We start from the raw sequence: 23,813 nt of genomic DNA on the forward strand, positions 1-23,813 counted from the left end.
ACTTGATCGCTCGACTCTGTGAGTCGAGAATTTGGGGTACAAACGGCAAGTGCACAGTTCTATCGCGTAGTTTTAAAAGATATCGATCCCACAGGGACTTATGAATCGATATACCGTTATCTAAGGTTACTTCGTAAAGCTAAGGTGGATAATGTTTGATTGTTTGGGGAAAAGCTAAAAACTAAACTAGGATCTAGATTAAATATTAATAAGCGGATATCGGTATGCAGTTCGTCGTAATTAGGGAATCAATTCTTTGTCGGTTTCTTGGTTTTAAAATAAATCTTTTCAGTTGACTTTATTGATTAAAAGTTTTATCTCAAACTCTCGCTCTGTTGAATAAACCATGATTTTATGTTAATGTAGCTGTCACTTATAATTAAGTCAAAAAACCATTTTTTGAAAGCAATACAGTCCATAGAAACTCTTTTTAAGAAAACACTGACCGTTTAAACACCCTTATCTCAAACTCTCGCTCTGTTGACTTAGGTTATATAATTAAATTCGGATGCTTAACTCTCGTCCTCACATTCAATCTTTAAAAATACTTTTTGGAAAAGATCAGAATTTAATTAACTCTAAAACTTGCTCTCGCCCTGATCTAGAATTAATGTCCAATTTACACTGTCCAGTTGAAACCTCAAACTCTCGCTCTATTGATTTTAACTTCTTTATGTCTTTTACTTTCGTAAAAACCTTTGTTATTAAACCTGTAAATTGAGACCGTAAAAAGAGTGATTTTAATTTTAAATTTAATTAAACCGACTTAGTTTTGATCCCTTATTCCGCTTACTCTACATACCGATATCTAAGCGAATTAGCCAGACATGCTAAACAAACTAAAATACTTATCATGCATAAACAGACTCATCCCAGGCAGATAATATAAATAACTAATAAAACAAAGCATTAAATAATAATTAAAGAACCTGAATAAGTTAAACAGTAGTCTTGAACACTCCACCACAAGCCGGTAGGATTTGTTCTTGGATTCTTCAATTAAACAACAAATTAAAATGAAGGAAATAAAAAACTGGATTCTAACGTAAGGTTAGATCCGATAAAAAGGTACACAATAGTTTCCGGTGTAGAAACTATTGTGCGAAAAGAATTAACTAAATGCTAAAAAGGAAATAGAAATTGCAAGGGAAATAGTGTAAAACTCGTAAAAGCAATGCTGTAAAAATAATGCTTAAGTTGCTGGAAAAGAAAAAGGCAAAAGCGAAAACGGGAAAAAAATATGGAAAAAGCCGTGGAACCCTTTTTGGTTTGGAAAGTGGCTATTTATATTGGTGCCTTGAGTAACTGCTTCCGCTTCCAAAGGTCTTCAACGTGCAAAGTACTTAGGCGTGGATATCGGCTTCAACTCTCCCTCAACGTCTCTGAAGCGTTCCTTGCGCCAAAAATGTAGGGGAATGGTGTGACGTTCGTCACACCATGTGTGACGTTCGTCACAGGAGTGTGCAAGGCGTGACGCTCGTCACAGCCTCTGTGACGCCCGTCACAGGCACAACACCTGTGTTCTTGTACTTTGGGCTGGACTTTGATATTTGGTTCATTTTCTCTCCTTTTTGCACCTCCTTTTCTTCCATTTTTACTTGTGCTTCAAAATAAGCCACCTGAGACAAATAGGAAGAAAATACCGCGTAATATCTAATAAAATGAAGTGAACTGAAATAAATAATGATAAAATTTAATTGAATTAAGTCCTAAAATATGATATAATTTCATGTTATCAGGTAGTTCGTTCTTATTGTCTTATGAAATTTTAAGTCAATATGATTAAGTTTATTTACAAGTTTGATTTAGGAATAAGTTTGAAAATTCATTGGCATAAGGCTAAAGTTTCTAATCTTTAAAACAGAGTCTAAGTTTAAAATTACAAGAAAAGAAGGTTTTTGAAAAGGGGGAGAGATTTTGAAATTTAAGAAGTGGGAGGAGATGAAGAGGTCATCTTAAGCACAAATTAAAAGTTAAGAGTTGAAAAGATTTGACCAATGAGATGCAATCCAACAAACAAGAATTTCATATAGAAAACCCACTTTGCCTTTGGACTTTGAATCAAGCAATTAGCAATATCCATATATTATGAAGATCAATGCATCAAATAAAGATAGCCACATCCAAGCAAGAAATTTCCATAGATAACAGTCTTCTTTGTATTCTCATGTATCAGATGAAATACTCCTTGATCAACTCAGAACAAAGCAACAAACACAAGGTTAAAATTACAAATAAGCACAAAGACATAATAGCAGATGAATTCAAACAGACCTCAAGGCTTGCACCAGATGAAGGCTTAGTTCATAATAGCTTGGTCTCAAAATGTTGGCATTGGCCAAGTCCTTTTTTCACAGGGAGTGTTGCCCAATCCTAAGTCCAATAGTTCAGATCCAGATCAACAGTCCACCATATATTTTTCAGGGTTTTTGTTGTTATTAAGTATTTTAAAGTCCTAAGACCACAAACAAAATCAAAATGCACAAACAATATATACAATCACAAGATATGGCTCAAATGAGCAAGGTGAAAATGACATAAACATAAACAAGTTAAATGAAATGTAAATGGCAATGAATGATAAATGACAGGAATTTAATTTGCATAAAGTAATGACTTGATAGTAAAGTAATATTAACAAGAACTAGTCAAATGTTAGTCAAAAGTTAGTCAAGTTTTAGGGGTATTTTTAATTGATTAAGTCATTCTTTGGAGAACACTCAACCGTCCTTTCACAAGTACGAATCTTTAAACCAAGACATCTTCCATGAGAAGGGCTCCAACTTGGATAATTCAAACAAGTATGCCACCAGCTCTCGTGAAATGAAAAAAGGTCAAGTTTCCATACAATACCATGAAGAATGAGAGACTTACAATCTCACTTACTAGAATGCTATGCCATTAAGGTCAAATTTAGCTCTATGTTAAGAAATAATAATTGGACTTATATAGAAGTCACAACTATCTGAGGTCGGGCAATAAAAATTAGGTATGATGAACCAAACTCCTAAAACATACCACACACTGAAAGAAAAGATCAAGATGGATGAACATATCTCAGTCATACTTGTATTGGTTTATTTGACACAAGGTCATCGATGAACCAATTAGCCTTAATACATTAGAGATTTCATTGGTCAAATGAGGGAATGGGAAAAATGGGAATGAAGATGAAGAGAAAGGGGAAGATAGAAACACAAATTGATCAAGGGAGGATTTTCATCAAATCAAAACCATCCATTCATTTTGGGAGATGATATGTACATTTCATCAATCCCCTTAAATCCAATGGTTTTGATCCAACAAAAGTCAAATCAACTTTGACAAAGGCCCAAACAAAAAGTCAAACATCACAAGACCATAAAAATGACTTAACATAATTTTTACACATTTTATCAATTAAAAATCCAATTAAAGATGAATTAAAATACATTTTAATTTGGTCAAAACCTACAATCTCTTCAAAACACTAACTAAATAACCAAGAGATTTATCCTAGGTCAAACAAGGTCAAAAGACCTTAGACAAAAAATTTCATGATTTTTGAAATGTCATAAGTATTTTTAAACAATTAAAAATATGCTAAAAACATTTAATTTTTTGAAAAATATCAAAATTAATCCAAAAAATAATTTTAATTCAGAATATGAAAGAGAAAAATATTTAAAGATTTTTGGTGAAAGTCCCATATTTTTGGATTAAAAATGAAATTAAACAAAATAAAAGGATTAAACATAAAATGAGAAATTAAAATAAAATAAGAAAAAAACAAGGGCCATCAGATCTCCCTCATTAATTGAGGTGGAAGATCTGATGGCCACACGCGCGTGTTACGTGGTGGAATCTAGTCAACTTGTTGTACGGGTAGTAATCAAATGCAACGGTCATGATCAGATGGCCAGGAGGTGTACCAACACACCACCGACGCTAGGGCTCCGGTCATCTTCTCCGGTGACTTCCACCGGACTGGTCCAACTTCATCTCAATGGAAAATGCCAAACAAAGACACTATTTCAAAGAGAAAATGCTCAGGATCACGAATCTTGCCTCAATTTTCTCCAATTCCAAGTATATAAAAAGATACAGGGATTTGAATTTCGAGGATCATGAGCTGAGTTGCTTCGATTTAACCTCAAAGCAACTCAATCTTGTTGCCTACATTGGTAGGACTTCAGCCAACCAAAAATCAATTAGAATGGTGAAGAATTGAGAGAGAATCGAAGAGATGAAAATTCTGGAAAATCACCTTCGAGTGAACTTCAAACTTGCTTGATCTTGCTTCCAATTGGCCTTGGATTGACTTCAGAAGCTTGTAGGAGTTGAATTGGATCAAGGAAAAGCTTGGACTCTTGTAGTTTCAATCTCAAAACAGAAGGAGATTTGAAACTCGATTTTCAAATGAAAACCTTCAAGATTATCCTCTAATTATGAGGGTTTGGATTGCAGGTCCAAAGCTTGGGCAAGGTGTGTCTAATTCTGAGCAATAGGGGTCTTATTTATAGGCAAGGCAATTGCTTTCTACACATTTCCAAAATTGACCAAAAATAGAAATTCACTTGCATGCTTGCATGGGCGTGTGATAGGCCCATCAAATGATTCTATCAGGTCCAAAATCCTTCATGTGCAATGCTGAAATCATGTCATGTGATCATGCAATGGATATTGGAATGTGAATGTAAATTTCATCCAAATGAACCCTTGAAAGGAATCCATGCGCAAGTCCTCCAATTATTGGCCAAATAAGATGATCTTGGACTTATTGTAAAGGAGAGATCAAGGGGAACAACTTTCATGTTGGACACTTTTCCATTTGAAACTCGGATCATGATTAATTTTGAGGTGGAAGTTTGGAAAATCAAACATATTTGAAAAAAATTTAAGTACCAAGTCAAACGTTCACTTTTTCTACCTTGAATAACTTTTTCTATGGGCTTCAAATGAGAAGCGTTACTTCATAAACGTTGTAGATATTTAAAACCTATTAAATTTGGTCACAAATTGGACCTAATTTGGATTTGTAATGAAGGAGTTATGAATTTTAGAAGTTGAGGAAAATCACTTGTTCAATGGTAATGGCCCAAAATGACCTATAATGTTTCCTCTTGGCACATGCCTTTGAAATTTGAATTTGAATTTATTACAAGAATAAACTTTGGATAAGACATATTGAATTTTATCATGAAACTTTAATGGTCTTCATATCATAAAAATTGAGCAAGTTATAATCATTGGAAGTTGACCTCCTAACTAGGGTTAAGACAAAATGACCTATAATCTTTCACCATAAAAATTAATTTAAAAGAAAAAATAGCTCTTTACATAAACATGAAAGTTTTTTAGAATGTCATACTGAGTAACCTTTCTCTTGGAATCATTTTCATATGACAAAAGGTTTAGGAGATAGGGTCTAGGGAACCCCAGTTTTGACCAGTTGACTTTCTTTGGTCAACCACCATGAACCAACTTGTAAAATTAAAGTTCTCTTGATCTCGTGTACTCATGGAGGATCATATATGCATAATATGATGTAATATAAAGTATCCCTTGAAAAATTGGATCAAATGTTGAAGAAACTTGCTGAGGAAGTCACACAAGATACCCATATGAATTAGTGCTTCCAAGGAAAACAAACTCAAAACTCTTGATGGATTCTTGATCAAAATCATATATGAAGACCGTGGGGATACCTATATGATGGAGTTAATATGAACCATCTCTTGATTAGTCTCCTTGCATTGAGGGTCTCAAACCCTAGATATGAGCCTGATGGAGCATGGGTGAACACACACATTACCCACAAAAGAAGTAAACTATACATTGACATATTTTTGGTATTTTGGTTAGTAAATAATGAAAAAAAAGTATGATACAATCAAATGTGCTTGGTGACCTCTCCCAATGCAAGCCCAATGAATTAGAGGTAAGGAGGATGCCAAGGTGTGACCCAAAGCCAATGCATATGATAAGATAACATGAGGGATCTTAGGGTCAAAATTGGAGTCTTACAATTTTACCTTAAAATAAAAATCATCAAGGGAAATCAAAAATATATTATTGATTATTTTACCTTTGAGTTTTACCTAATTGGTGACTTCATCTCTAGTCAAGTATTCATCTTTTGTGAATTTGATCTTGAAGCTTTTGTCAAAAGTTGGTTAATGCTTAGATGATTGTGCTTTAGTCCTTCAACATAAAGAACATCTTAAATTGATGTGAAAGGTGGTGCTCCAACTTTATATATGCCAAGAATATTTCCTTTGTTGTTATCTACATAAGTAACATAACCCTTGGCCTTAAGCACTAGAGTTGAAAATTTGTTCGGGTCTCCCGTCATATGCTTGGAACAACCACTATCTAGATACCATAGGTTTGATGCGGCTATCAAGCATACCTACAAAACAAATTAATTTTTGTTAGGTACTCAAATTGCTTTGGGTCCTTAAAAATTAGTACCTTTCTTTACCCACGCGTAATGCCCACTTGCCACACTAAATTTTCTAACATAAAAAGCATTAGGTGTAGGGCCACTTATACCATAATAAAAACAAGTTGGAACAAAATTGATTTTATATCTAAGAACATAATATTTATTTTTAGCAAATATTTTCCTCTTAGGATAGTGATAAACAACTTTTGACTTGTTCACTTTTTCTTTGGATGGTTGGTCATTAACTTTAACAAAGATAGTTTTACTAGAACTTGGTTTGGAAAATTTTGAATAACCAAGTCCACTTTTATCATTGGAATATCTTTGTTGGATAAGGACACCTTCCAACCCAATTTGTCCTTTATCATACCTTTCAAGAACCCTTTTTAATTGTACAATTTAGAAAGGATGTGATTCACAATTGTGACATACAAAATTCTGTTTTTCACTAATCATCTTTTGTTTTTCATCATTGACATCTTTTTCCATTGTCATGACTTTTTCTTCTAGAGATCCAATTAGTTTCTTTTATGATGATATTGTTTTATACATAATTTTTCATTTTTTAAGAAGTTCATTTATAACACCTTGTGCATCACTATCATAAAGAGAAAAATCATTACAAATATGATTTTGTCTTCACCATCAATGTGTTGTGTCTTGTGATGTTATGTGAAACTTCGTCATGTCTTGTTTATGTTTATCTCAATGCCTAAAAACCATGATCAATATTGTCATCCATACCTCACTCACCTTGTGATTGCCATAGTATTTAGCCATATTTTGTGCCTTAATGTTAATGCATGTTCAACCTTGTTATTGTTTATATCCAAGGGAAAGGAATCATGACATTCTTGTCATTTTGCATGTGTGTGTTCATCTGCATCCTATACAACTTTGCTTCCCCTTAATCCAAAACATCTAGATACAATCTTAGGTTACCCTCAATTTAAACCTTAGGATGTTATCTCTCTCTCTCCTTCTTATAACCACTTTCATAACAAACTTTGACTTAGGTCATTGTTTTCCCTTTTATTTCTTAATCAAATGATTCAAAAGACTTGAGCATATTCAAAGATCTTTTTATAAGACCTAAAAAACACAAACTTAATTCAAACCATTTTTCCACTTTGGCTTATCCATGTTTAAAAACGTTACATAAAAGTATTAGACATGAGTCATCCCTAGTTGAGATTTAAATCTCCTACCCCATAACATTGTTGAGATTGATATTGATTCTTTTCCTTTTGGAAGAGGTATGTGGAATACTTGTTGATTCTATATCCAAGTGAGAGCCCTTCTTTCAATTTGATGCAAAGATCTATCTTCCACATGTTTGTGGTGGTTTAAAAGTGAGTTTTCTCCTTAAGATGACAATTTGTCTCTTTCTCATGAAATCAACGCCATCAAATCCCTTCTTACTTTTGAACCCGAATTGCGAGGTTTTGATCCTTCACGGGTACGCAGGCATACGACTCAATGTCTTTTTAAATCATCAAACAATAAAAATATGTTCTTTTTGTCATCTCCCCAATCAAATAGAAAACAATTTAAAACCAAACACATATGTTTAAAAGGTTCCTATAGAATACTATAGATGATCAGGGTGCTAATACCTTCCCTTTTCATAACACACCCTCGTACCTTAGAATCTCCCCTCCCCTCTTTTTTCTTATCTTAAGTTTAATCTTCTAGCTTTGCATATACATATTAGGTTAATTTTGAATCTTTTCCCCTTCCCTTGGATAAATTAAAGTTCGATGGTGATATTTTGATTCATGAGTCAAGTCTAAATCAATAGCTTGGTCTCTGATTCTTCACCGTGATAGTATCCAAGACCAAGCTCCTAAAGCATACCACACACAAGAATAAGAGAGAATGAGCCTATCTCAATCAAGCCTATATTAATTCATCTGACACAAGGTCATTGAAAACAGTAAAAAAATCGTTAAAATAGAAAAAGGGTGTTTTGGCGACTTGAGGCTGGAATCCCATAACTACTCCGTAGTATGGGATAAAAGATCAGGTGAATTTTCTACTCCTAATAGACGGAACAAATTTTCGATCGGACTCACTTTTTCCAAAAATCGAAATTTTCGACTCTAGACGCGAATTGGCCAAAACCTTGAGGAACCTATGGCCTAAACGCAAGAACACTAAACCTATGACTCTAATATTGATTAATAATCACAAGAATCCCCGAAAACGGCGCCAATTTGATCCGTTGTCGTGCGCGGGTCAAAACGAGTGTTTTTCCAAAACGTAGTACGGTGACAATTTTAACTCGGATATTGTTCTCTCAAGGATTCTTGATTATTATTATTCAAAGGTAAATCGAATTAAGGGGGGGGGGGTTGTTTGGTTTGGTGTTCGATTAAGAAAAAGTGATTATTAAAAGCAATTCTTGAAATAAGTTGTTATGAAATAAGTGATTATGAAATAATCCAATCTACCGATTCAGTTCCTACTATCATCGGTTAATATAACTTTAATACCCTAAGCGGAATGTCTATTCCTATTTGGATACAAACTCAATGACAAGCGCGGAGAAGTTTGTGAGATGTATGATCCTATTGTCTGAATTAAGCAAACGGGATAAGTTTTCATGGATTAAGCAAACATGATTGATCAGACACAAAAACGAATTAAGCAAATGTGACGTGCCTATGTTAGAATCATACAATCAACCAAATTGAATCAATATATTTCATGCAATCGAATTAAGCATACAAGAACACAAAATATCATTGAAAGGAATTAAACTAAATTTAACATTATAATAATCTCAAGTTTTGGAACTTGAATTACGGCAGATCGAATCAGAGGGATTAGTTCTCCATGGAATTCGTACAAGCTTTCAAATTTTCATGAATAGTGATCCCGTGTACTGTTTTCGGCTGCTTAGGTTATAGGAAAAGTAGAATAAACCTAATTTGGTCAAAACATAACCCAGGTCCAAACTAAATAACCCAACACAAAATATAAATCTAGTGCTGAAGGCTTCAACGGATTTTTCAACCATGCTACAGTCCGAATTAGCTTCTGACTTATTCATAAAAGTCGTATCTCTTTCTCTTAGCTTTCCAACGACTAGTAGCACGCCTCGATCTGATACTCCTAGCTCCAATTCTGAATTTATTCGTGCAGACTGCTAATGCTGAAAATAAACTGCAAAAAACAAATAAGTGTAAAAATAAGATAAATTATAAAAACACATTAAAAGGGAAAAATAACCAAACTAAACATGGTAATGCATAAGTATAAATATAGAAGAATATGCATCAAAATACACTGATCAATGAGCCTATCTCAATCAAGCCTATATTAATTCATCTGACACAAGGTCATTGATGAATCAACTAGCTAATGATCCATGAGAAGTCACTGGCCAAGGGATGATTGGGGAAGAAATGAGATGAAAATGGAGAGATGAAATGACTGAGATCCCAAAATTGGTCATGGGATGAACCTCACTTGATCAATACCATTCATTCATCTGAGGGATGAAGTTTTAAACTTCATCAACCTCCTAAATCCAATGGTATTTACTAAGTCAAGGTCCAATTCAGCCAAGACCAAGGCCAAACAGAAGTAAGGTCAACATAAAGTCAATACAAAAGCTCACCAAAGCATTAAATCAATTAAACTATTTTAAAACATTTTAAGAATGTAGAAAAATAAGTTTCAAAGATCAAAAACCTAAAACCCATTTAAAACACCAAAGAAATGATCAAGGGATTTATCATATGTCAAGTAAGGTAAAAGGATCATTGACTAAATTTTTTGGTATTTTTCAAAAGTCAGAAGTAATTAAAAACTAATTAAAACAAGTAAAAAATCACAAAATTCACCAAAAATATCAACCTTAATCAAAAAATTAAATTTAAATCATAAATGAGAAGAAGAAAACATTTGTGAATTTTTGGTGTTGGTCCCATAATTTTTGGATCAAAAATGAATTTATGGTGAACTTTATAAGAAAAGGCTATTTAAAAATTAATTTAGAAAAAATAAAATAGAATGAAAAAATAGGAGCGATCGAATCTCCCCTCATTAATTGAGGTGGCAGATCTGATGATCCAAAACGCGCGTTCCATGTGTTCCTTCACTCGACGCGCCACACATATGGTAAACACAAACAAAGGCTCAGATTAAAAGATGTAAGAGAGATCCAAGGGTGAGGGAAGTGTCACGCCACCGTCAGAGCCCTAGCTATGGTTGTCTTCTCCGGTGAGGGTCATTGGACTGTCAAGAATAAACTTGCCCAAAAATTGATAGGTCTAACATCATTTGAAAGGAAAAATTACAAGGATCACGAATATGACCTCTGCTTGTTTCATCTCTCACTCTATAATTAGCAAAATGAAGATAAAACGATAGGTGTTCAACTTGAGTTGCTTCAAATAAAGCCTAAAACAACTCAGTCACGTTGCCTACATTGATAGGACTTCAGCCATCACAAAATTCAGCTTAGATCTAGAGTATGGAAGGAGAATCGAAGAGATGAAGTTTTGTGAAATTCACCTTCTCTGAGCTGCTTCTGAGCTTTGTTCTTGATCTAATTCTTCATACTTTCTCTTCCTCTTGCTTGCAGAAACTCAATGAAGTGGAAGAGGGAATGAATCTTTGGAGTTTTTGTTCAGAAACTTGAGTTGAACAAAAACTCGATTTCTCAAGAAATCTTCAAATAATTCAATGGTGTGATGTTATGTAAATGGATAGCAAAGCTGGGGCACGCTCCTCCTCCATTTATGAGCAAATGGTGTTGGATTTATAGGCTAAGCAATTGATATGTGTACCTTTCCATTTTTGAATGAAATTGAGCAATTCTTGGTGCATGAGTGCATGGGTGATAGTACATGCCGAATTAATGATTGGAATCCACTCTAAACCATGCAAGGGGGTTGCTGAAGTTATCATACAAGGCCATGCAAAGTTATGCGTTGTTTGGAGCTCAAAACTTGCCAAAATAAGCCATGGAAATACCTCATGCGCAAATCACTCATTTCTCATCCAAATGATATAATCTTAGACTTTTTGGAAAGATATCATCATAATGAACAACTTTTACATTGTGACGTTTTAAATTTGAAGCTTGGAAAATGGAGAAAAATGGCCTTGAAGGTGGAGGTATCAAATATACTTAGAAATTTTTCTAAGTTATAAGCCAAATGACCTCTCTTTCCACCTTGAATAACTTTTGATGTGAGCTTCAAATGAACTTTTATCATTCTACAAGTTTATATATATTTCAATTCTCATAAATTTTACCATAAATTTTGCCCCATTTGGAGTTTGGACGATGGAGTTATGGATTTTAGAAGTTCAGGAAATTTTCTTGTTCAATGATGATGACCATAATGGACCTATAATGTTTCCTCATGGTACATGAATTTTCTTGTAGAATTTTATCTTTCTAAAATAATTAAAGTTGAACAATACATCTTGAAATTAATCATTCAACTTGGATTATCTTCATATCATAAAAAATGAGGAAGTTATGGGTGTTGTAAATTGACCTTCTATCTAGGGCATAAACAAAATAACCTATAATCTTTCACCATAAAAAATGACTTTCCAAGAAAAATTAGATCTTGAAGACAAAATGAATGATGTTTGGAATGTCATAAAGAGTGACATTTCTCTTGGAATCATTTTCATACGACAAAAATTGTAAGAGATAGGGTCTAGGAAACCCTAGATTTGTCCAGTTGACGATTCTGGTCAACTTCCTTGAATCAACTTGCATACTTGAAGTTACTTTGCTCTTAGGGGATCATGGAGGATCATATATGATTATGAGGATGTAAAATGAAGTATCCTTTGATATGTTTGATCAACTATTGAAGAAACTTCCTAAGGAAGGCACACAAGATACCCAAATGAATTAGGGATTCCTTGACAAACAAGCTTCAAACTCTTGTTGAACTCTTGATCAAAATTACAAATAAAGAACATGGGGATATATATATGATGTTTATAACCAATGTGGAACTTTTCTTGCTTGATCTCTTGCATTGAAGGTCTCAATCCCTGGTTGTGGGCTTGGTGGGGCACAAATGGACACACACACTACCTACAAAAGAAACAAAGCTATACTAGACATATTTTTGTATTTTGGTTAGTAAACAAAGAAAATAAAGTATGATACAATCATATATGCTTGGTGATCTCTCCCAATTCAAACCCAATGAATGATAGGTGATGAGAATATCAAGGTGTGATCCTAATGCCGATGCAAAGCTATGAGATGGCACGAGGGATCATAGGGGTCAAAATTGGGGTCTTACAGCTGCCCCTATTTAAGGTCATTCTATCCGGAGATGTGAAGGTTAAAATCTTTGTATCAATACGGTAGAATGGACTTAAATATTAACTACAAGAAACAAATTTTGGTCCCTAAGAGACCTCATGATGCATATGATTTGAATTCCAAATATAATCTTCGTGGGGGATATATTGCCACAAAGGAAAATAGTCCAGAAGAGACTGAAAGTCCACCGGAGCATAATGCATTCCATAAGGAAAATTCACTGAGGGGATATAGACTCTGGGGATTATAAGTTATGCATAGGCTAGGCTACGACTTTAAAATTGTTGGAGACACGAGGGAGTTTCCATGAAAATAAATCGATGGAAAGACTCGAACTGGAGAATAATCTGCATGTATCGGGATACCACCAACACAATAGGAAACTATCCACTAGGGATAAGCATGAATTGGATTATCCACTACCTTTTACTGAGGTAAACTAAGCATAAACAAACCAAAACAACAAAGTGTCCACAAAGGGACACATGAAGAATTACCCACTACCATGCTTAATTGGTAAATGAAGGATATTCAAATAATAGAATTATCCACTACCATGCTTAACTGGTAAATGAAGGATATTAAAACAAAATAAATATCCACTACCATGCTTAATTGGTAAATGGAGGATATTCAAACAAAAGAAATATCTACTACCATGCTTAATTGGTAAATGAAGGATATTCAAACAAAAGAAATATCCACTACCATGCTTAATTGGTAAATGAAGGATATTCAAACAAAAAAAATATAAATTACCATTCTTAACTGGTAAATGAAGGATATTCAAAATCCGCAAAAGTGAATTGGAACAACACCAAAACACTTAAAATATCTGCTAATGAAAGGCGTAAATCAGAACGATGCTGAAATACCCATATGTTCAAAAGGAAATACGATTTCACAAGGAGATACGTATCCAAACTCAATCAGGGAAGTTAAACTTCAATACAGGAGTAAAATAGATATATTATCTACTACATGTTACTGGGTAGCTTAAAAGGGAAGATAATAGACTTAGGTAGAGGAACATCCGTTACCAGTTATTGGGCAACATATCACAGATGACTCGTTGAGGAAAAGGAGGAAGAATCACCAACTACCAGTTATTAGGTAGCGTATCAAAGGTGATTAACCATAGGAAAGAGTTACATTACCAGTTATTGGGCAATATACTCAAAAGGGAGGAATATCCATTACCTATTACTGGGTAAGGATAGCCTATTGGGGAAATGAAAAAGTAGGATTTACAACTACCCGTTACTGGGTAGAAGACCAAAGAGAACAAAAGCAGGATTTACAACTACTAGTTACTGGGTAGAAGACCAAAAGCAGGATTTACAACTACCAATTACTGAGTAGAAGACCAAAGAGAACAAAAGCAGGATTTACAACTACCAGTTACTGGATAGAAGACCAAAGAGAACAAAAGCAGGATTTACAACTACCAGTTACTGGGTAGAATACCAAAGAGAACAAAATCATGATTTATAACTACCAACTACTGGGTAGAAGATCAAAGAGAACAAAAACAAGATTTACAACTACCAGTTACTAGGTAGAAGACCAAAGAGAACATAAACATGATTTACAACTACCAATTATTGGGTAGAAGACCAAAGGGAGAATATCGGTTACCAGTTACTGGGTAACATATCAAGGGTAAACTGTCGGGGAAAAAATTCAATGAGAATTTTTCTTAACTACCAGTTATTGGGTAGATAATAGAAAAACAACCAGCTGAAAAAAAAGGATAAACAATTACCAGTTACTGGGTAATTGAGCAACGATAATCTGCTGGTGAAAAGAAAAGATAACCCGTTGGGGAAATGAAAGTAAATTCGCTGGGGAAATCAAAGAAGTAAGTTACCTTTTACCAGTTACTGGGTAAAATAACATAGGTAAAGTACTTAACATCAAGAAGGATATTACCAGTTACTGGGTAATAAACTCTCGGAGGACCAAAAGATCTATCTAGGTAAGAACCAGAAAGAAAATGTCAAACAAGACCCAACCCAATGAGGATATAACTCGAGGGGAGTGGTTCCATCCAGATAATGAACTTAGGAGGAAACATAAATAATAATCATCCACGAGGAAATAACTCGATGGGGAAGAAGAAAGGATAAATTATTTCTGCTTAAGGGGATGACACTCTACATTGAAGGAGGACAGACACACCACATCGGCATAGGGAAATGATATCACCAAAGTAGGGGATCATAAAAATTGGGTCAATACGTAAAAATGCATAATGAAATATATTATGATATACTTATGCATGTATATGCATGAGTCTATATATGATTATGTTGACAAACGAGCATAAAGGATACAAACATGAAGATCCAATCATCACAGATAGATACTTGGCTAATCTCAACAAGATGGGGACACCAACTGGAGAACCTCCTAGGGATGAAAATAAATCCTCTAGGATATAAATCCTATCTTCAAATATTCAATTCCTTAGGAATAGTACACAACCATGTACTCAAGGAAGGCTGGGGATATCACAATCCAAATTCAATGCTCAACTCTGGTTGGGGAAAGACATGGAGAACATGCTTTCAACCAAAAACTGTTGAAGACTCAACGCTCAGAGGAAATGAAGAATACAGATATATCAGTAGTAGTCACGAGGATTAAAACAAATCCAACTTTAATACTCGACTCTTAGGAGAGGAGAAAAAACTTCAAGGGGAGAAGCAATGATTGACAAAGATCTTGCTTAAAGCTTAAACTCTCTGGGAGAAGAGAAAATATAGCTTGGGAATTCGCATGAAATAAAAGCACTGCTGAGGATATCAACCAACATGTCGAGGATGAGAGATATCTGTTGAGGATCCATATCTCAAGCCGAGGGATATATATATATATATATATATATATATATATATATATATATATATATATATATATATATATATATATATATATATATATATATATATATATATATAGACACTTCATAGCAACAAGTCAATGATACGGGGATTTTAGGTCAATACCATATCAAATGGGAGACAACCCTATTGGGGACGGCTACATCAATACTGCTCAGAATCAAATACTGTCTGAATGGGGAGATCTTTCATCAGAAAAGGAAACTCCGAGGGGAATCCACGTCACAACAAGAAGAAAAATTGTGAGTGGGGAACCGGTGAGAAGATGAACTCTAACTGGATATTTCATCAATCAAGATCAACTCCGTGGGGATTAAAATCTGTCAGGACAAATTATACGTGGGGATCATCTCTAACAAAGAAATAAATGCCACACAGGGATGCAAAATGCAAACAGATTCCTCAAAAGGAAAACAAACATTCATAAGACTCTTCTTGGGGGATTGAAAAATAAACCAATTCCAAGGTATAAAATATCAATCAAACTTGCAGGAACTCACTAAGGGATAAATAATGCCATAGTTATGTAACGACCAAATAAATGTATGCAGGGGATCTGAAACCAAATAAATATTTTACTAGAGATTTGAAGTTCAATCATAAAATATGCAAACTGAGGATAAAAATCCACAAAGGCTCTCAGCTGGAGAAAGATGATGAACTACAAATAGAATAACACTTCAGCTCTACTAGGGATAAACAACAAACTTTTTGGGGAGAAAACACCTCCAAACCCTGCTTAGGGAGTGCAAGAATGCTTCACACGTCAAGACTTACCGTTCTCAGATTGCTGTTGACATTTCTTTTTCAAATTCAATATTCTTAAAGTAAATGCCTTATTATTTCAAAAAAATGGTTATTCATTGATTTATTTATTTCAAAAACTATCATCATAAAAATTCAATTTTATTAAACAGAAATAAATAAGAATAACAACTAATTGGATAAGGGCTCAACTTTATTTAATAGAATGGTAGTCCGCAAATGGCAGGACTCCATGGATCTTTATAAAGTTTGAAAATGGTAATATACATGGAAAAAGGCTACGTTGAATACAATGACCACTAATCTCCCTACCGACTTTGAAATCCAATTGTTCTTTTTCCTTGGTTGAGAATGATGAATCATAACCAAATGACTGACAATGTTGCTTCAACGGTCAGGTCTATCCAAATGCAGTTACTTGCCATAATCCCTATTTTTTGCCTAGATTTCCCCAAGGTGGGGTACTCAATCTACCAGGATGATTTTTCTATTTCATGTCTCTAATTTTTGCCTGGACTGCCCTTTCAGGGTTTCAATCCATAGAGACGCTCATTTTTTCCTAAGCCACCCTTTCAGGTTTTCAACTTAGCGAGTTGTTCTTTTCTTTTTTAGGCAATGTATTTCTTGAATGCATCAACATTCACAGGACGAGTGAACTCTACACTATCCATAGTTGTAAGAATCAATGCACCACCTGAGAAGGCTCTCTTGACAACATACGAGCCTTCATAATTAGGAGTCCACTTGCTCATAGAATTAGGTTTGAAAGATAAGATCTTCTTGAGAAAAGGTCACCTTCTCGGAACAAACGAGGTTTTACCTTCTTGTCAATAACTTTCTTCATTCTCTGCTGATATAACTGACCATGACATATGGCAGTCAATCTCTTTTCTTCAATTAAATTAAGTTGACCAAACCTGATCTGACACCATTCAGATTTGGTCATCTTGGCTTCCATCAACACACGCATTGATGGGATCTCAACCTCCACGGGGAGCACAACTTCCATGCCATAAACTTCCATGCCTTGGGCTCTATCATGACAATTATATCAATTCCCCATATGGAGAAGGGCCATGTAGAGGAAATGACATTCAAAAGTGTCAGAGGAACATGAATCTTATACGCATAGATTTTACAATTGTGGCCTTTCTTCACGTATTTGCAATAGTCGGATTCCATTTCCAACCAATAGTAACCCACTCTTAACATCTTCTTTTCCATAGCATGTCCATTGGAATGGGTACCAAAGAAAACTTCATGGACTTCAGTCATCAATAGGTCTACTTCGTGTCTATCCACGCATCTGAGCAAAACCATATCGAAATTTCTCTTGTAAAGCATATCACCATTCAGGTAGAAGTTGTCATCCAATCTTCTCAAAGTCTTCTTGTCTTTCAAAGATGCCCCAGGTGGGTAAGTCTGACTTTGGAGATAACACTTAATAACATGGTATCATGGTGTAAGACCCCAAATTTGACCCTAAGATCCCTCATGCTATTCTCATCATATGCATTAGCACTGGGATCACAACTTGGCATTCTCCTTAACCCTCATTCATTGAGTTTGCATTGGGAGAGAGCACCAAACACTTTTGATTGTGCCATTCTTTGTTTTTCGTTATTTTTACTAACCAAAATACCAAAAATATGTCATTGTATAGTTTAACTCTTTTGTAGGTAGTGTGTGTGCTCACCTATGCTCTATCAAGCTCATATCTAGGGTTTAAGACTCTCATTGCAAGTAGCTCAATCAAGAAATATTTTACTATGGCTCTAAGCATCATATATGAACCCCCATGATCTTTACATATTATTTTGATCAATAAATCATCAAGAGTTTGGAGTTGGTTTGCCTTGGAAACCCTAATTCATTTGGGTATCTTGTGTAACTTCTTCAACACGTTTCCTCAATAATTGATCAAATATTTCAAGGGATAATTCAAATTTCATCATCTTATTCATATATGATCCTCCATGAGTCCCAAAAGTCAAGATAATGTCAAGCTAGCAAGTTGGTTCATGGTGGTTGACCAGAGGAAGTCAACTGATCAAAACTGGGATTCCCTAGGCCCTATCTCCTACAATTTTTATCATATGAAAATTATTACAAGAGAAAATTTACTCTAAATGACATTCCAAACAAGTTTCATGTTTAGGTCAAAAGCTAGTTTTGCTTGGAAAGTCATTTTTTATGGTGAAAGATTATAGGTCATTTTGTCTAAACCCTAATTTGGAGGTCAACTTCCTAAGACCATAACTTGCTCATTTTTATGAGATTAAATCCATTCAAATTTCATGATAAAATTCAATATGTCTACTTCAACTTTTATGTTTGGAGGAAGTGAAAATTCAACTTGAAAATTCATGTGCCAGAGGAAAGATTATAGGTCATTTTGGGCCAATACCATTGAACAAGTGATTTTCCTCAACTTCTAAAATGCATAACTCCTTCATGCCAAATCCAAATGAGGTCAAATTTCTCACCAAATGGAAGATGTTTGAAAGATTTACAACTTTGATGAAGGAACGTTTCTCATTTGAAGTCCATAGAAAAAGTTATTCAAGGTGGAAGAAGTGAACATTTGACTTAGGACTTAGAAAATTTTCAAATATGTTTCATTTCCCAAACTTCCACCTGAAAATTCATCATGATCCAAGCTTCAAATGAAAAAGTGTTCAACGTGAAAGTTGTTCCCCATGATCTCACCTTTCCAAAACATCCAAGATAATCTCATTTAGACCAAAATTGAAGGACTTGCACATGGCTTCATTAGGGGAAGTGTTTTCGTAAGATTGAATTTCACATGATCATTTCCTTTTGCATGCTTGCACATGATGATTTCAGCAGACTTTGTACATGATTTGGAGTTGGATTGCATCACTCTTGAGGCCCAAATGATTTCCCATGCACCCATACAAGGAAGTTGCTAATTTTGTCCAATTTTCAAGTGGTGTAAATATTAATCACATTGCCTATTTAAACAAGCTTAAGGCTTCAGATTCATCATAAACACCTTGACCAAGCTTTGCTAGACCTCTTCAAACCCTCACTGCCATAGAATTTTATGAGATTTCTCTTGAAATCGAGCTTGAACTTCACCTTCTATTTGGAGCTTCAAACTCCAGAAATTCACTTCCATGTTTAGTTCATTTGGTTTCTGCAAGCAAGAGGAGGAGAAAGGAATCAAATCCAGATCAAGTGAAATTAGATCAACTCGAAGGTGAATTTTCAGAAATTTCTCCTCTTCGATTCTCTCTTATTTCTCCACTATTCTTGTTGATTTTTGGTTGTCTGAAGTCTTATCAATGTAGGCAATAAGATTGAGTTGCTTTGAGGTTAAATCGAACCAACTCAGTTCATGATCCTCAAAATTCAACTCCCTATTTATTTTCATATACTTGGAATTGGACAAAACTGAGGCCAGATTCGAGCTCCTGAGCATTTTTTATTTAAATCCATGTCTTGTTTTTTTTTGTGACGGTTGAAGGTGGACCAGTCCGATGAGGTCCACCAGAGAAGAAGACCGAAGCTATGGCTCCGGCGATGTGTTGGCAAGCTTCTCAACCACAAGATCCATTTAAATTGTTTTAATCTTGGGCGTTGATTGCGATTACCATGCGTGCTGCTCAGTTGACTAAAGATCACATAGAACGCGCACTTTGGACCATATGATCTGCCACCACAATTGATGAGGGAGATCAGATGGTCCACGTATTTTTGATTTTCTAAAATTTCATTTTATTTGATTTATTTTCATTAATTCATATTAATTTCATTATTGATCCAAAAAATATGGGACTTTCACCAAAAAAGTTCAAATATTTTCCTCTTTCATTTTCTGAATTAAAATTATTTTTTTGGATAAATATTGATATTTTTCATGAATTAATTGTTTTTATGCATATTTTTAATTGTTTAAAAATACTTCTGATTTTTTTAAAATAGTGAAAAAATTTCTCCAAGGTCCTTTGACCTTGTTTGACCTATGATAAATCTCTTGGCCATTTATTTGGTGTTTTGAAGAGGTTTTAGGTTTTTGATCAAACATAATTTAATTTAATGCATTTTCTATTTGATTTTAATTTGTTTAATTGTGAATAAATTGTGTTTGGGTCTTGGTCAAGGTTGATTTGACTTTTGATTTTAATTTTCTAGTTGAGCCATTTTTATTGAATTGTGGAGTTTGAGTATTGTGTTTGGGTCTTGGTCAAGGTTGATTTGACTTTTGTTGGATTAAAATCATTGGATTTAGGGGATTGATGAAATGTACATTTCATCTCCCAAAATAAATGAATGATTTAAATTTGATAAAATTCCTCCCATGACCAATTTGTGTTTGTCTCATTTCCCCTTCCTCTTCATCTTCAATCCCTTTCTATCTCACTCCTATCATTGGCCAATTTGTGTATTTTGTTTGTGTTTGGGGTCTTTTGACCTTAACATACTTAATAAACAACAAAAAAACCCTAAAAAATGTTTGTGTGGACTGTTGGATTTGATCTGATACTTGGACTTAGAATTAGGCAACATTCCCTATGCAAAAGGACTTGGCCAATGCCAACATTTCTGAAACCAAGTTCTTGTGATTTGAACTTTCATCTGATACAAGTGTTGGAATCCTTATGAGTTCATCTTCAACATGGTCTTGATGAAGATTTTACTTTGAACCTGTGTCTAATGCATTATTCTGAGCCATTCAAGAAGTATGTCATCTGATACATGGGGAAGATTATGAAGAAGACTGTGGAGTTGCTTGCTTGGATGTGGATATCTTTATTTGGTGCCTTGCTCTTCATATTTCTTGCTTATTGATATTGCTTGATTTTAAAGTCCAAAGGGAAAAGTGGGTTTCTATATGACATTCTTGTCTATTAGATTACATTCCATTGGTCAGATCTTTTCAACTTTTAACTTTTAAATTCTTGCTTAGGATTAGTATCTTCATCTCCTCCCATTTCTTAAATTTCAAATATCTCCCTCTTTTCAAAAACCTTCTTTGCTTGTGATTTCTAAACTTAGAATCTTTTGCAAAATAGAAACTTTGGCCTTATGCCGTTTCATTTTTAAACTCTTTTCTTAATCAAACTTGTAAATGAATCTAATCATATTGACTTAAAATTTCGAAAGACCAAAAGAACCAACACTCATTCAAACTCTTTTAGGCCCTTTGTGCCTCTTTTAAGCTTCATTTTTTGCTAAAAGTAATTCACTCACTTTGAAATTGATACCATGAACTACGAGGTTTTGATCCCTCATTTTTATGTTGGTACGTAGGCACAAGTCCGAAGGTCTTGTCAAACACAAAAATATAATTAATGAATTCTTTTCTCACCTCCACACTCTATTTATTGCAAACATCATTTTATACCAAAACACATACACATAAAAAATGGCTCCCTAGGAGTACTTAGGACACTTTGGGTGCTAACACCTTCCCTCTGTGTAACCAACCCCCTTACCTATAATCTCTGACATTTTATTAGTTTTGATTTAAAAACTTCTTATCTTTGGGGTTTGTTCGTACTTTTCCCTTTCCCTTTGGAAATAATAAAAGCGCGGTGGCGACTCTGGTTTTACTGACGTTAAGTTTATCAATAGCTTAATGGTCATGAATTTACTGCTATAGAAATTAAGTAGCGACTCTGTTGGGGAGTAGTCCCCAGCGGGTTTAGCCTACTTTTTTATGTGTATATAATTGTATATTTGATGTTTGTATATTTATTTGTATGATATAATCTGCTTGTTGTGCTTGGTGATCTCTGAGTGGTGAGATAAGTTCTAACTCGAACTTGATGGAAATTAAGATAGGAGGATGGTATAGTCATGTTCAACTTATATGGAGTAGTTCTTAAAAAGTTGTCTTGAGACCCATCTACTCAATGGAGACCCTTTTGGAGATATTGATGTCACACAAGTTATTCGTGGTTAGGCATTACTTTCTCTGATTTGGGGTCCGAGAAGCTGAGGACCATAGAACATTTTGAAGGTGAGAAAAACAAGAAAGGGGGGTTTGAATTGTTTTGGAAAATAAACGCTTTTACAAAGTAAGATCACACAGAATTTTATACTGGCTCACTTATAACACAAAGCTACTCCAGTCCACCCGGCCAAGGTGATTTCGCCTTCAAAAAGGACTTAATCCACTAATCTTGAAAGATTATTACAACCAAACGTCTAAGAGAAAGATCTCTTAGTCCTCCCAAGTATACAGACTACGCAGAGTCACTTGAGGAACAAAATCAATTTATCAAAAATAATTGTAATCTAAAGTGCTTCTAAGAGTAAGCAAATATTACAACAAGTATAGCAAGCAAGTGTTTTCACGTATGAGCAACAACTCGTGAAAAACTAAAAGAGAGAGAGTAGAGAATTTCTGTGCGTTCAGGTGTATCTCTCACTGAAGTATGCTGTCCTTTATATAGTGGTGAAAGGACCGTTGGAGTGATGACAGAATATTTGTCTTTGATGAGTATTCAATGCCATTACTTCTGTGTTTCTTCCCATAACCAAAATGTCTCCCTGAATAACTTCTTTCCAAATATACTTTCTTTCCATTTGAAGTTGTTGTTTCCGTTACTCTTTCTGGATTTGGGGAACCTTCATCAGAGTCTTCGTTATCTCTGTCAATAGGAGATTACATTGAAGTTACATCAGAGCTTCTAAGGGTCCTGGTCTTTTAGATCTTCAGAGTTGATTCCAGTGGAAGTTTAGAGCTTCTGGTATTCTGCTGTCCTGGTTTGCTCAGAGTCAGAACTTCTAGAGCGCACTGCTTCTTCAGATACTTCTGATCTTCTAGTTCTTTGTATCTGATAGAGTTTGTATCTGATAAAAAGATCAGATTCCTTTGTTCTTGTTCAGAGTCCTGCACACTTAGAGAAATTTAGTTAGGGTGCCATTTTTGGTTTCATCCTTCGTTATCATCAAAATCCTGGAATCTATTGTAGAACTAATTTTGTTCTTACACATTTAACCCAACTTGGCCTATTTAGGACGTATTTCAGAGACTGTTCAAGTGTAGACTTGATAACAGTTGTTACACGATACTACACTCATACGAGTTTCTCTTGAGAATATTATGGGTTGATGAGTCAGTCATCCTAACCTATAATATCTGATAGATGGAATTAAGAGTCTGGGAACTTTTTAGAACATGATCTACAGGTTTTTATCCTTAGTACAGTCCTTTAGGATGGTCCTTAACCTGACTCCATGCTCGTGACTCACAATAAACCTTTGATTCTTGGTTGATCCAATCAAGTGTTGTCAATATCAATGGAACTTGGGTGTTGATAAGGTGAAAACCATAATCCACTAAAATGGATGATTGATCTTGACAATGACTTAATTCATCCCTTGACCTTTGTTTGTTTGCCTTGTGTGTGATCCCTTATTTGTGATT

This window comes from Lathyrus oleraceus, chromosome 5 (genome assembly GCF_024323335.1).
Source record: "Lathyrus oleraceus cultivar Zhongwan6 chromosome 5, CAAS_Psat_ZW6_1.0, whole genome shotgun sequence".
In the NCBI taxonomy this organism is placed as follows: Eukaryota; Viridiplantae; Streptophyta; class Magnoliopsida; order Fabales; family Fabaceae; genus Lathyrus; species Lathyrus oleraceus.